Raw genomic sequence first — 12,039 nt, 5'->3', positions numbered from 1 at the left:
TTGTTTTAACCTAAAATTGCATAATTTGACTAAGTTAATCACTTTGCTAATTAACTAGGTTAATTTGGTTGGTTTAAGAGGTCTAAATTTCCAACAACCACAAAAGACAAATTTGGATTTGGTTCTTATTGTCATACAATATTTGTTTAGTTAAGGAGAAAAAAGTGGATTCAGTTTTAAAGTTTAAAGCAAAGTTTATTTCCCTGTAACATTGAATTGTTCATATTGTAATTTGATTCACTTTAAAGTTTATTTCCCTATAATATTGAATTTTTCATATTGTAATTTGATTCACTTTGTCAATTTGGTGATGCCCAAAAAACTTGAGGAGATTGCATTTGGATGTCTCCTACCTAATTACGCAGGAGTCAAGCAATCTCTTCACTTATTATGACAGGAAAAGTCCACAACAACTTTGAAGGTCAAATAGCCTAATTGTTTTCCTTCCCTAAATCGGCTACCCTTTCGTCAGACTCTTCTTTTACAATAAACCTTGATCTCTTGGTTTCACAACCACCACATCACACCCTTTCTTCCTTCTATTCCTGAATTTTCAACCCCTTTGTTCCTTATATTCCTTATGATTCTTGAAGATTGCAAACCTCTCCAACACTGTAACTATTTAGTCAAAAGCCTCTCTAATCTGTGAGATTATAATTTAATCTCAAGTATTTGTTCTGCTATGACCTAATTACAATGTCGTGAACATTCAGCTTATCTATGTAAGGAGGTCAGTTTTTTTTTTTTTTTTTGGGTATTTTATAATTATTTTTGAGAGATTTTTCTACATATGATTGTGTGGATTGGATTTCTATGTGGGTTATGTTCTGTGTAAGTCTTTCTTTCTTGGGAAATTTCAGTTCCTTTTTGTTCCTTGAACTTCTTTCTGCGATTTCAGTTTTGAAAGATTTAAGTTTTGAAGACAAGCAATGAGTTTTCCATTTTAAAAAAATATTTAATTTTGACCAAAACGTTGAAGCAAACAGAATTTGTACTGCTTTAATTATTTAATTGGGTCGGTAGAGGAATTCTGTTGATGGGCTTTGTTGGTGATAGAATGAGATATTTGAAAGATCATTTTGAACAATTTAGAAACTACAAGATGGGAACAACCCAGATTTTGTGGTTGAGGTTTTGTCTATTTTAGAAGCTATGCCTAGAGCACTGTGACTCTTGAGTATTTGTAATCTATGTAGTCAATTTAGGAAAAAGTTTGTTCATTGATTTATTTTTTGTTTATGGGTAAAAGGAAATACTTTACTAATGGGAAAGATGTTTAGTAATTTATTTATATATTTCACTTCTATAGAGAACAGAAAATTGAGGCTTTAAAATAGGTATATGTCCATGTTCATCAATTTGAGTAGTAATACTAATGCCAAATATTTACCCTTTTTTCTCCTTTATTCTCTATTCTCTTTCTGCATCATTATTTGTAGTATGTTTTGAGGAAGAATAAATTCTTTCAAACAATCGTGTGAACCTTTCACTTTGAGAGAGATAAATGTACACACATGGAAATGAATATTTCATTTTTAATGTTTTCTAGCAAACATAGTTTTAACTTTTAATGAGCATTTTGCCTCATAAAACTTTTGTTTTTCATGTAGACAATGAATACTGAATATTAAATTTGATGTTTGTGGTGTTCTTTCGTGATCAGATTTGTATTACTAGATAGGTCAATTTTTAGTGTATGTTTCTTGAAGTTGTTCTCTTTGAATTTTGGAACTGACTCTGTATTTAATTTAGTTTAGAGTGGTTGTTCATCTTTTCTTTGCGGGGTCTCTTATTGTCATTCTCACATATATAACAAATTTTTGGAGAAAACATCATTGTCTGATCCTTTAAGCAAAAATATAGATACTAATATAAAAGTGATTTGCATAATGAAGGCACCATTGTCATCTTTTGTTCATGATAGAGTTTCACTTTCACAGTTGCAAAACCTATTCACAACTATGGGGTGCTAATGCTGGATGGCACAATAGCAAAACAATAAACCATATAGAGCAAACGGATGAAAGTCTATATACTTGAGGGTGGCCGATGCAATAATAGATTTGCCACGAAGTGTTCATAAAAGAAATGTTCAACCTATGTTGATGCAAAGGATAACTTCCACTCTTTTAAGTTTATGAAATTTTATATGTATTATTACTTTTGTGATCTATTGCCTTTATGAAATTGTAGATATGTTTCTGCAAATATTGTGGTTTAGAATGTGACAGAATGTATTGTTTAAGTGTTGTAAACTAAACAAAAAATGAGAAACCTTTAAATATTTGAATTCTTGTTTCCAAATATGCCATGGAAATTGAAATTCATAGTCTCTTTTAAGTTTTGTGTTATTTCAACATTGCATAGCATGGGGCCAGTTTGCTTGATTCCCATTGTTAGTCCAAAATTTTATGGAGACTTTGTGGCTGAATGAGTTTCAAGGTTCTAATTTTAATAGGCTGGGTGTTGTTTTTATGTGTTTTAATTCAAGTTGTGACCAAAAGATAATTGAAATTTTTTTCTCCTAATTTTAATGGTTTGATTGCAAGAAAAATGAGCAATGAATTTATGCTTCAATGTAGCACGGGCGTCATATTTTGCAAATCATAAACCTTAGTGAATTATGTTCCATCTTCCCTTTGGTGGAAGAATTGACTAGATCAGCAAAATACTTATGTTTTGGCGCACGATATAAACTCCTTTTTTCTTTTACGTGAATATTGCTATTGGGAAAATAAGGAGATTTGAGACCATGCATTCTAACCATGGTTTTGAAACCCGGACCAGACTGTACGGTTCAATCGGAAAAACCTCAAACCGCTCATTTTTGCGGTTCTTTTAGCCTCAAGAATTGCTCTATGGGAAAAAAGCACGAACCTGTGTGAACCGTAGTTAGACCTCACAGTTATGAGAACCGTGAACGGTTCTTGCGGTTCTCATAAGTCCCTTTAAAAAAAAATAAAAAATTAAAGCCTTAAATGACACCATATCGGAATATTGACTATTTTTGGTTGGAAAAAAGAAATCCACTAGTAAAGAATTTGAATAAAAGTAAAAAGAAATCAGAAGAGAAAAAGAAAATAAAATAGAGCTACGTTACCCCGTGCTATTTTATTATCTCATCAACCAAACAGTAACTTAGTTCCACTTCAGTCATTAAAACAAAATCCAAAAGCAAAATCAGAACACAAAATTTTCTAAGCAAGCAAACAAAGACTATAAGAGAGAGAGATAGAGACCATGGAGAAGGTCGTAAACGCGATCGGAGATTTGGAGGAAGGTAGTGGTGGAAGTGACGGCGTCGGAGTGATACCATTGTAGTGTGGAGACAAAGTGGAGATGAGAGAAAGATCAGCTGGTCTGACCAAGGTGGAGACTGGAGACTTCTAGAGTCGTTTCTGACTTCTTCTTCTTTCTTCCTTTAGTTTCATTTGCTTTTATGTGTATTGCTTTTTTTTATCTCTTCCTTTAATTTCATTTACTTTTGTTTTTAGTTTTGGGTTTGTGAATGTGAGCTGGTCACATGGCATTGACAAGTGGAATTGGAAAGACAATTTGAGCTTTGTTTCTTACAAAACCTTGAGCCCCACAAGATTTGAATATCATCTTCTTTTGTCCACTTGCCAATACAAATGATGATTTTAATTTATTTTTAATAAAAAAATAGTTATTATTACTGTTGGATAGATATTTCATATTTGGGCTTGAGGTGGATATATTAGACATAGTTAAGACATAGTTAAAATATGGATTTATAGTTTTAATTGGACTATTTTAGTTAATTTTTATTTTTATTTTTTACTAATTTAATATTTTTGTATATATTTAAAATAATTATTAAATTAATTATGACATCATCACAGTTCAACCTCGATTCGACCTCAGTTCGACCTTAAAAATCTTGAACCTCTTCCTTTTACAGTTCAATAAACGGTCTGTGCAAGGTTGAAATTTATCAACCATCTTTTTGGCTTTATTCCGTGCTAATTTGCTTGTAATTTAGCACTTAGTGACCCTGTATTTAGGTAGGATTCATGTAAGGGTAGTATGTGAAGAGAGTATGAAGAAATGTTCCTCAATGTGCGAAGAAGCAGGGACTCGCGACTGGAACTCGCGGATGGCTCGCGAATGCAAACTGCCAAATGAGAGTCACGTGCCAAGCATGCGGGAAGCTGAAGCGTTTTGCCAACTGGTGCATTACAGGACAAAAATACCCAGGCTGGCCAGGCCATTATCTCGCGACTTGAACTTGCGAATTGGACCAGTCGTGAGGCCAAACCGCCAACAGCCCTATTTGGGGAAAACTGACTCTTCGTATTCCAAACACACACCACTATATATAGACCCTTATACCCACGAAATGTAGAGAGCTTGCAGAGAGAATTTTGTGAGAGAAACCCTAGAGTAAAAACAAGATTGCCTCATTCCCAATCTTCACTAAGAGACTCTTTAAATTCCTCTACACTCTTCCTCTCCATTGATAGATCCTTGAGAGTTTATTGACCAAATCATTTTCTAATCACACCCACGTCTATGAGAAGGTTCATTTGGTGCTAAGGGAAGCAGTTTGGAAGGGACCAATGGTTATTGGTTGATCCTATGGGCTATAGCGGAATCTGGTAAGCTAGAGAAGAAAAAGGTTCGGCGCAAACATGTTGGAGCAAGAAGCTTGGAGAGCTTAGGTACCTGGGTAGATTAGGCTTGGAGGGTCTATTGCTGTTCATATATCCCAATTACATTTTCTAGTGGATTATTAACTGCTTGGAGGGCGGCGGAGAGGTTTTACGCCGAGGGCTTCGGTTTCCTCTTCTATAACACATCGCGTGTTGTCTTTGTGTTTGCATCTCTCTTCCTTTATGTTTGCCATTTATTTTCTATTGTGGATGTGATTATATTTGGCTTAGATTGTTTATCAATTCTGTGTTTGGCTTATGTTCATGTTCCGCACATTAATTGTTTGATAATAAGCCGGAATTAATATTTTGTAATTTGGGGTCTAAACGTTCAAGGGTGTTTTACACACATATTGAAAATTCATTTGGTATCAGAGCGGGTACACTTGTTATAGTTTAAATACCTTAGTGTGATCCTTGACCCTTTGTGTTTATTTGCCATGGATAGTGTTTTGTATGCCTTTATGCATGTTTTGGATGTTGATGAAAGTAGCATGCCACGCGCTTGTGAAAATACCTCTACGAGTGATAATTCTCATGATTGTGATGTTATGCTACATAAATCCTTGGGTGTTGTTGATATTGCTAACATCAAACTCTTGAAGAAAAATGCTAAGAAGTTTCAAAAGGATTTGAGCAAGTTATTTTGTGAAAAGGATGATTTGATTGCTAAGCTTAATGAATCCAACAAATTGGTTGAAAAATATAAGAAACTTGCTGAAAATTCTCTTGAAAAGCTGAAGGAGTTTGAATATTTGAGTATGGACTTGGGTGTTAAACTTGTTTTATCTAACAAACTTGTTGATGAGTTAAAATGTAAAAATGAATCTCTTAAGATGCATGCCAAGTGTTTGATTGATGAACGCATTGTTAAAAAGGGTGAAAATATTTGTTGCAATCATGTTGTGGTACCCGATTTTGTGCCTATTGTGTGTTCTACCTCAAAGGACAAATTGGTGTACATTCCTCTACACAAAAGAAATCAAAAGGAGGAGAGAAAGACTGTTAAGTCAAAGCCTCTGTTTAGGTCTCAACCTAAGGTTTCGGATGGATCTAAGTTTGTTCCAACTTGCCACCATTGTGGTGTGATTGGTCATATAAGACTTCAATGTCATAAGTTGAAGAGAGAACAAAACCATGTTGCTAGGTCCCTTCCCAAAAAGCCTAGTAGACCTAAACATATTGTTTGTCACCATTGTGGTACCTTTGGTCATCTAAGACCTCAATGCTCTAAGTTTCATGCTTTTAAAAGAATCAAAAGAAAAGAGAAACTTGAGCTTTTTGGAAGTTATGCTAAAAAGGGTAAACCGGTTTTGAGTGAAAATAGCATGTTGTTAAAGAAAATGTTTAATGCTCTTAACTCCTTGACTATGTGCATCTCTGGTTCTCATTCTTCTAATCTTAGTCTCACTTCTCTTGAGACACTCATTCCAAAAAATCTTTCCGTTTGGATGAGGAAGGGTTCCTATGGTTGAGCGTTTGCTCTTTTTGTCCTTGATCTAATTCTTTCAATCTCTGTAGGACCCTTCATGTATTAGATGCCATATCTTCATGCATTTGTACATCTTGCATTTATTTGTATACATTGTTTTGTTTTTGATCTTTCTTTTATGTTTTAGTTTTGTGTGAGTAAAAATCCAAAAACACATAAAAAGTAGAAAGTCCTAAAATGTTTGATCATCTTTGTTGAGTCTTCTTGTCTCAAAGCAAGTTTTGCCTTGTACTTTTGTACTAATGGCTTTGCGCATTTAACGAGCTTAATTTGTCTCTTATGCACTCATATCATTATGGAAGAAATTCTAAAATCTATGTGATTGTTGTAAATAGATCTTCAACCTTGTCATGAATTATTAGTGAATGGTTTTGTTGATCTTGAGACATGCATAGACTTGTGCCTATATATCTTCCCACTTTTATTTTATTGCTTTACTCAAAGAGCTCACCAAATGTAAATCTCCAAATGAAAAGAGATATTGAGCTGTAAAAGCCTGTTGCATAGACTAGTATTTGACTAGGAAAAAGGTAAAGCGACCAAAATAAATTATATGATGCCCATAAAGCCAAAGGCTAACCCATCAAATTGAAATATTCAAAATTTCAAGCATTGATCTCACAATGAGATGTGCTTATTCAAAAGAATCAGATGATATGTTGAAAATGGAGCCAAATGAAAAGCTTCAATGAATTGCACTTAAGTTTATGTGGTAGGTCATATATGCATACTTCTATAATTGAGATAGGTCACATTATCTAGTACTAGTTGTATATGCCTTGATTGAATTGATCATTGAAACTTCACATTAGACTAAGTACTATCTCATTTTTGGTATCCACACACAACACACATGTCTATGTTCAAGAAATGTCATATTCATTTGTGTGATTGTACTTATTTAAATGTGTTTTCACAAGCTCAATCTTTGCTGATCAAACACAAAAAGATTTTTGAGTGTTTTAGTTTGTTTTTGGAAAGTGTTTTGTTTTTACAAAAATGTCAAAAATTTCAAAAACAGTGTTGCCCTATTTCGGCTACTCAGTCGCAGGTAGGTCCAGTCGCATGCCCCAGTCACGAGCTCACTCTGAGATTTTTCGCGGCTCACTGGCTAGTCAAGGTCTCAGTCGCGAAAAATACTTAGAAAATTTTTCAAAATTTGAGTTTTTATGATTTTCGCGGCTCAGTGTGGCGACTTGTTCGAGGGTGGAAGGTCTAGTCGCGAGGGGTACTCAGAGATTTTCGCAACTCTTCTCGCGACTATCATGCGGGTAGACCTTCTAGTCGCGAAAAACACTTAGAAGATTTTTTGAAAGTCTTGGTTTTACAGTGTTTCGCAGCTTAACCTGGCGACTGACTAGCAACTTAATCCAGTCGCGAAAAACACGTGTTTTACGTTTTAAAGATAGTTTTTAAAATTGTTTTTCAGTTTTCCCTCAAATTTCAGTGACTGTTCATTGTCTTCCCCATTTCTCTCTCTCAAAAACTCTGTGTTTCTCTTAAAAAGCTTTCATTTTTGCATTACGTCTTCATCAAACACCAAGAAAAAGGTATGGGTTATTTCTATCTCACTTCATTATACTTGGTTCGAGTATCTTTTTCTGTTTTGTGAAGTGTTTTTGTTTTGTTGAGATTTAATGGGTTCGAACCTAGTTTAGGGGTTTGTGTGTTTTGAGTTTTGTTGTTCTTGTCTTGCCTTTACTTTGTTTCTTATTCTTCATGTGTTTTCATGTTTCTGTCTATTGAGAGGCTGTGCTTTATGTTGTGGGTCATGAATGTGTTGCTTCATTCATATCATGTTCTTGGTATTTTGTCATTTGTGACTTTGTGTTGCACATTGCCCATTTGGCACCGAGTTGTTACTGTTATTCATCATATCTGTTTTCTTATGTCTTTTTAGTGTTAAACTTGTTCATGTTTCTATGAAATTTTGTTTCACACTCTTATATCTGAATCTAATCATACTAATGTGTGTATCCTGTGGCATTGCATTTGGTTCTTTGCTGTGTGTTTGATGCTTTTCAGTTGACTCGTTGTTCCTCCAAGGGCAAAGACATTGTAACCGACGACCCGTCAACCTCGGTTGCTAAACGAACACGACGGTCATCTAAGTCATCTAGGGACCCTTCCATTGAGAGATTCAGGACACCTATTGACTCAAAGACATACACAGACACTTTCAAAGAGGCTTCTGCCATTGTGGAAAAAGTTGTCAAGTTTGATACCATAGGGACAACATTTATCCCTAAGATTTTTGAAGAAAGAGATTGGGCTGACCTATTTGGAAATTTTGAGGATCCAATTGAAGAATTGGTCAAGGAATTCTTCTCAAATGCCAGATACACAGGGAGTTGAAATGCTAGGTATGAGGAACAGAATTTTCCACGAATGCAGACTACATTGCTAAGGTTCTTCGCATCACCAGACCAAAAGATGTGGACTGAACTCCATACGATGATAGAGAACTTCAGGCACAAGACATCCTTAAAGTTCTTGGGAATGAACATGAAGTGGGAAGCACAGGATCATTTATAAGCACTGCATTGTTTTCGCTTGAACTGACAACTCTAAAGCTGATCATGTTTTCCAATCTCTACCCACTGTCAAACACTACCTTCATCAGTCTTGGAAGGGCTAAATTTTTGTGTGACCTCATTACCGATGCCCCGATTGACATTTGTGCTCACATATTCTAGATCATTGGGAAAACAACGGCTCATTCAGCAACACGAACAATTCTTCCATTCTGCAGTTTAATCATGAAGATTTTACTTCGTGAAGGTGTTAGTCCTTCATCAGATGAGAAAATCCCGCCTCGTTCTCTACCAATATCAATATACACTCTCCAAGCAAGCAAGAGTCACTCCTCCAAGAAACCTAAGAGTGAGCCATCCACACAGGCATCTCCATCTACTCATGCCACAGCTACTCCTGCACAATCAACCGGCACCCCATCTATTCCTCCTGGATTCCAAATTCCTAAGCAAAGTTACTTCATCGAAAATGTGCTTCATCGGAATTCTGATTTGGAACAGCTTCTCAACTCCTTTCATAGTCAAACTTAAATGCGTCTCGGAACCATTGAGTTACAATTAGATAACATACAACAGAAGCTGGAAGATAGCCTTTAGCTATTCGTGCCAAAAAGGAGGAGAGCAGCACAATAAGGGGGAGCGAAGCTTAAGAATGAAAAGGAGTGTGCATACTGAAAGGGGGAGTGTTTTTATAGTTGTTATATACTTATATACTCTGTTGTGTTCTTTATAGCTTTTATGCTATGTTGATATGGTTTCTATACTTTTGGAAAACTTGTGGCTCACTGGTACAATTATTTATTTCAGTAGTTATTCAGTATATAATATGATGTTCTTTAGCATATCTTAATTTCATGTTTTTGGTTTGTACCTGGTACCTTTGTGGGTTTTTATGGTTTCTATTTATGACTTGTACCCATATTGCTTCTGTAAGCTTTTAGGGTTTGTTTGTTTATAGTGATTGCTTGTTTTGGTCTTGCCATGGTTTATTGCTTTATTACACTGTGCTTGATTGCATTGTGCTTGCTCCATTTGCATTACAAGTTTTCTGCATACAATGAACTTATTGTGTTGTTGTGTTTCAAGAGTTACTTATTCTTATGGTTCAAAAGCTTCACAAATTCTAGAGTTAGGTGTGAGTGAATTTTCCAACTGTTCCCAACTCATGTGTTAAGTCTAGAGTTCGTTATAGGGTTTTGTCACGGAATAGCCAAAGAGGGAGATTGTAAGGTTGAAATTTATCAACCATCTTATTGGCTTTATTCTGTGCCAATTTGCTTGTAATTTAGCACTTAGTAACCCTGTATTTAGGTGGGATTCATGTAAGGGTAGTGTGTGAAGAGAGTATGAAGAAATGTTCCTCAATGTGCAAAGAAGCAGGGACTCGCAACTAGAACTCGCGGGTGGCTTGCGGGTGCAAGTCGCCAGATGAAAGTCACGTGCCAAGCATGCAGGAAGCTGAAGCATTTTGCCAGTTGGTGCACTACAGGACAAAAATACCCAGGCTGGCGAGGTCGTTATCTTGCGATTTGAACTCGCGACTTGGACTAATCGCGAGGCCAAGTCGCCAACCAGCCCTGTTTGGGAAAAACTGACTCTTCATATTCCAAACACACACCACTATATATAGACCCTTATACCCACGAAATGTAGAGAGCTTGCAAAGAGAATTTTGTGAGAGAAACCCTAGAGTAAAAATAAGATTGCCTCATCCCCAATCTTCACTAAGACGCTCTTCAAATTCCTCTACTCTCTTCCTCTCCATTGATAGATCCTTGAAGGTTATTGACCAAATCCTTTTCTGATCACACCCACGTCTGTGAGAAGGTTCATTTGGTGCTAAGGGACGCAGTTTGGAAGGGACCAATGGTTATTGGTTGATGCTATGGGCTATAGCGGAATCCAGTAAGTTAGAGAAGAAAAAGGTTCGGCGCAACCTCGTTGGAGCAAGAAACTTTGAGGGCTTAGGTACCTGGGTAGATTAGACTTGGAGAGTCTATTGCTGTTCATGTATCTCTACTACATTTTCTAGTGGATTATTGATTGCTTGGAGGGCGGTGGAGAGGTTTTATGCCGAGGGCTTCGGTTTCCTCTTCGATAATACATCGCGTGTTGTCTTTGTTTTTGCATATCTCTTCCTTTATCTTTGCCATTTATTTTCTATTGTGGATGTGATTATATTTGGCTTAGATTGTTTATCAATTCTGTGTTTGGCTTGTGTTCATGTTCCGCACAATAATTTTTTGATAATAAGCTTGAATTGATATTTTGTAATTTGGGGTCTAAACGTTCAAGGGTGTTTTACACACCTATTGAACATTCAGTCTGGGTTTCAAAACCTTGATTCTAAATAGTCTAACTCTCCCTCTTTTGGTTCTATATCTCTACGTCACCAAGACCAAGTTAACTTCTTCTATAATGTTTAATTAGCTAAAGTCACTAGTATAGTAAGCAATTCTAATTGAATATTTAATTGCAATTATTAGAATTGAAGATTCTTTTAGTCTTTATGATTTCAAGAAAATTTCAAATAGATTTTTTTATTGTTAGATGCCGAAATTTGGATGAAGTTTCATGAAATCATGGGTTTTTATATATCATACTTCTAATGAGTCATATTTTTTATTGTTACATGCCGAAAGTTGGATGAAGTTTCATGAAATCATGGGTTTTTATATGTCATACTTTTAGTTTTTATATGTTATTTTTGGATTTTTTTCCCCCTTTGAATGATTTATTAATTCTTTTTGTTTGTGTCTCAATTTTTTTTTTTGCTGATAATAAGAGAAAAGAAATAAATTTCAAGAAATCATTTTGATCTAATTTTTTGTTTTATATTGAATTTTCAAAAAAATTTGGGAAAAAGGCAAAGATATTTTTTCATTCCTAAAGTTTACTTGAAGTTCATCTTTGACCTTTTAACTTTTATTTTCTATATTATGACAGCCCCTCTAATTGCAATGCTGAATGGAGAGAACCTTTTGGTTGAAGTCCATTATGTCTTCTTTTCTTGGTTTGTATGGAATTTGACTTTTATTAATATACCATCAACTGGCTGTATCTATCCTCTCTCTCTCTCTCTTCCTAGGAATTTCATATTTTAAAAAAAGGCATTTGATTTTCATAGGAATTGAAACTTTATGGAATATGTTAGTGTATTGGGTAAAATATTTTCAAATCTTAGCATCTATCTAGAGATGGTTTCTTTGAATAGAAGGGTACCCCGTGCATAGCACGGGTATTAGGCTATCTATCTATATATATATATATATATATTTATAAGCAGAAGCTGAGAGAAAGTAGATTTCTACAATTAAGGAGGTGGTGACAAATAAGATAA

General features: G+C 35.2%; 1 long non-coding RNA gene across 1 annotated transcript; it reads left to right on the top strand.

The window, feature by feature from the left end:
- Positions 1 to 230: 230 nt before the first annotated feature.
- LOC136069969 (uncharacterized) lies at positions 231 to 2,340 on the top strand. Its single transcript, XR_010631166.1, has 2 exons — positions 231 to 730; positions 1,941 to 2,340. It is a non-coding gene; the product is annotated as an uncharacterized LOC136069969 (long non-coding RNA).
- Positions 2,341 to 12,039: the final 9,699 nt, after the last annotated feature.

This window comes from Quercus suber, unplaced genomic scaffold (genome assembly GCF_002906115.3).
Source record: "Quercus suber isolate HL8 unplaced genomic scaffold, Cork oak 2.0 scaffold_200, whole genome shotgun sequence".
NCBI classification, from domain to species: domain Eukaryota; kingdom Viridiplantae; phylum Streptophyta; class Magnoliopsida; order Fagales; family Fagaceae; genus Quercus; species Quercus suber.
Note: the sequence above shows the minus strand (reverse complement) of the source record. Positions and strands in the feature narration are given on the sequence as shown.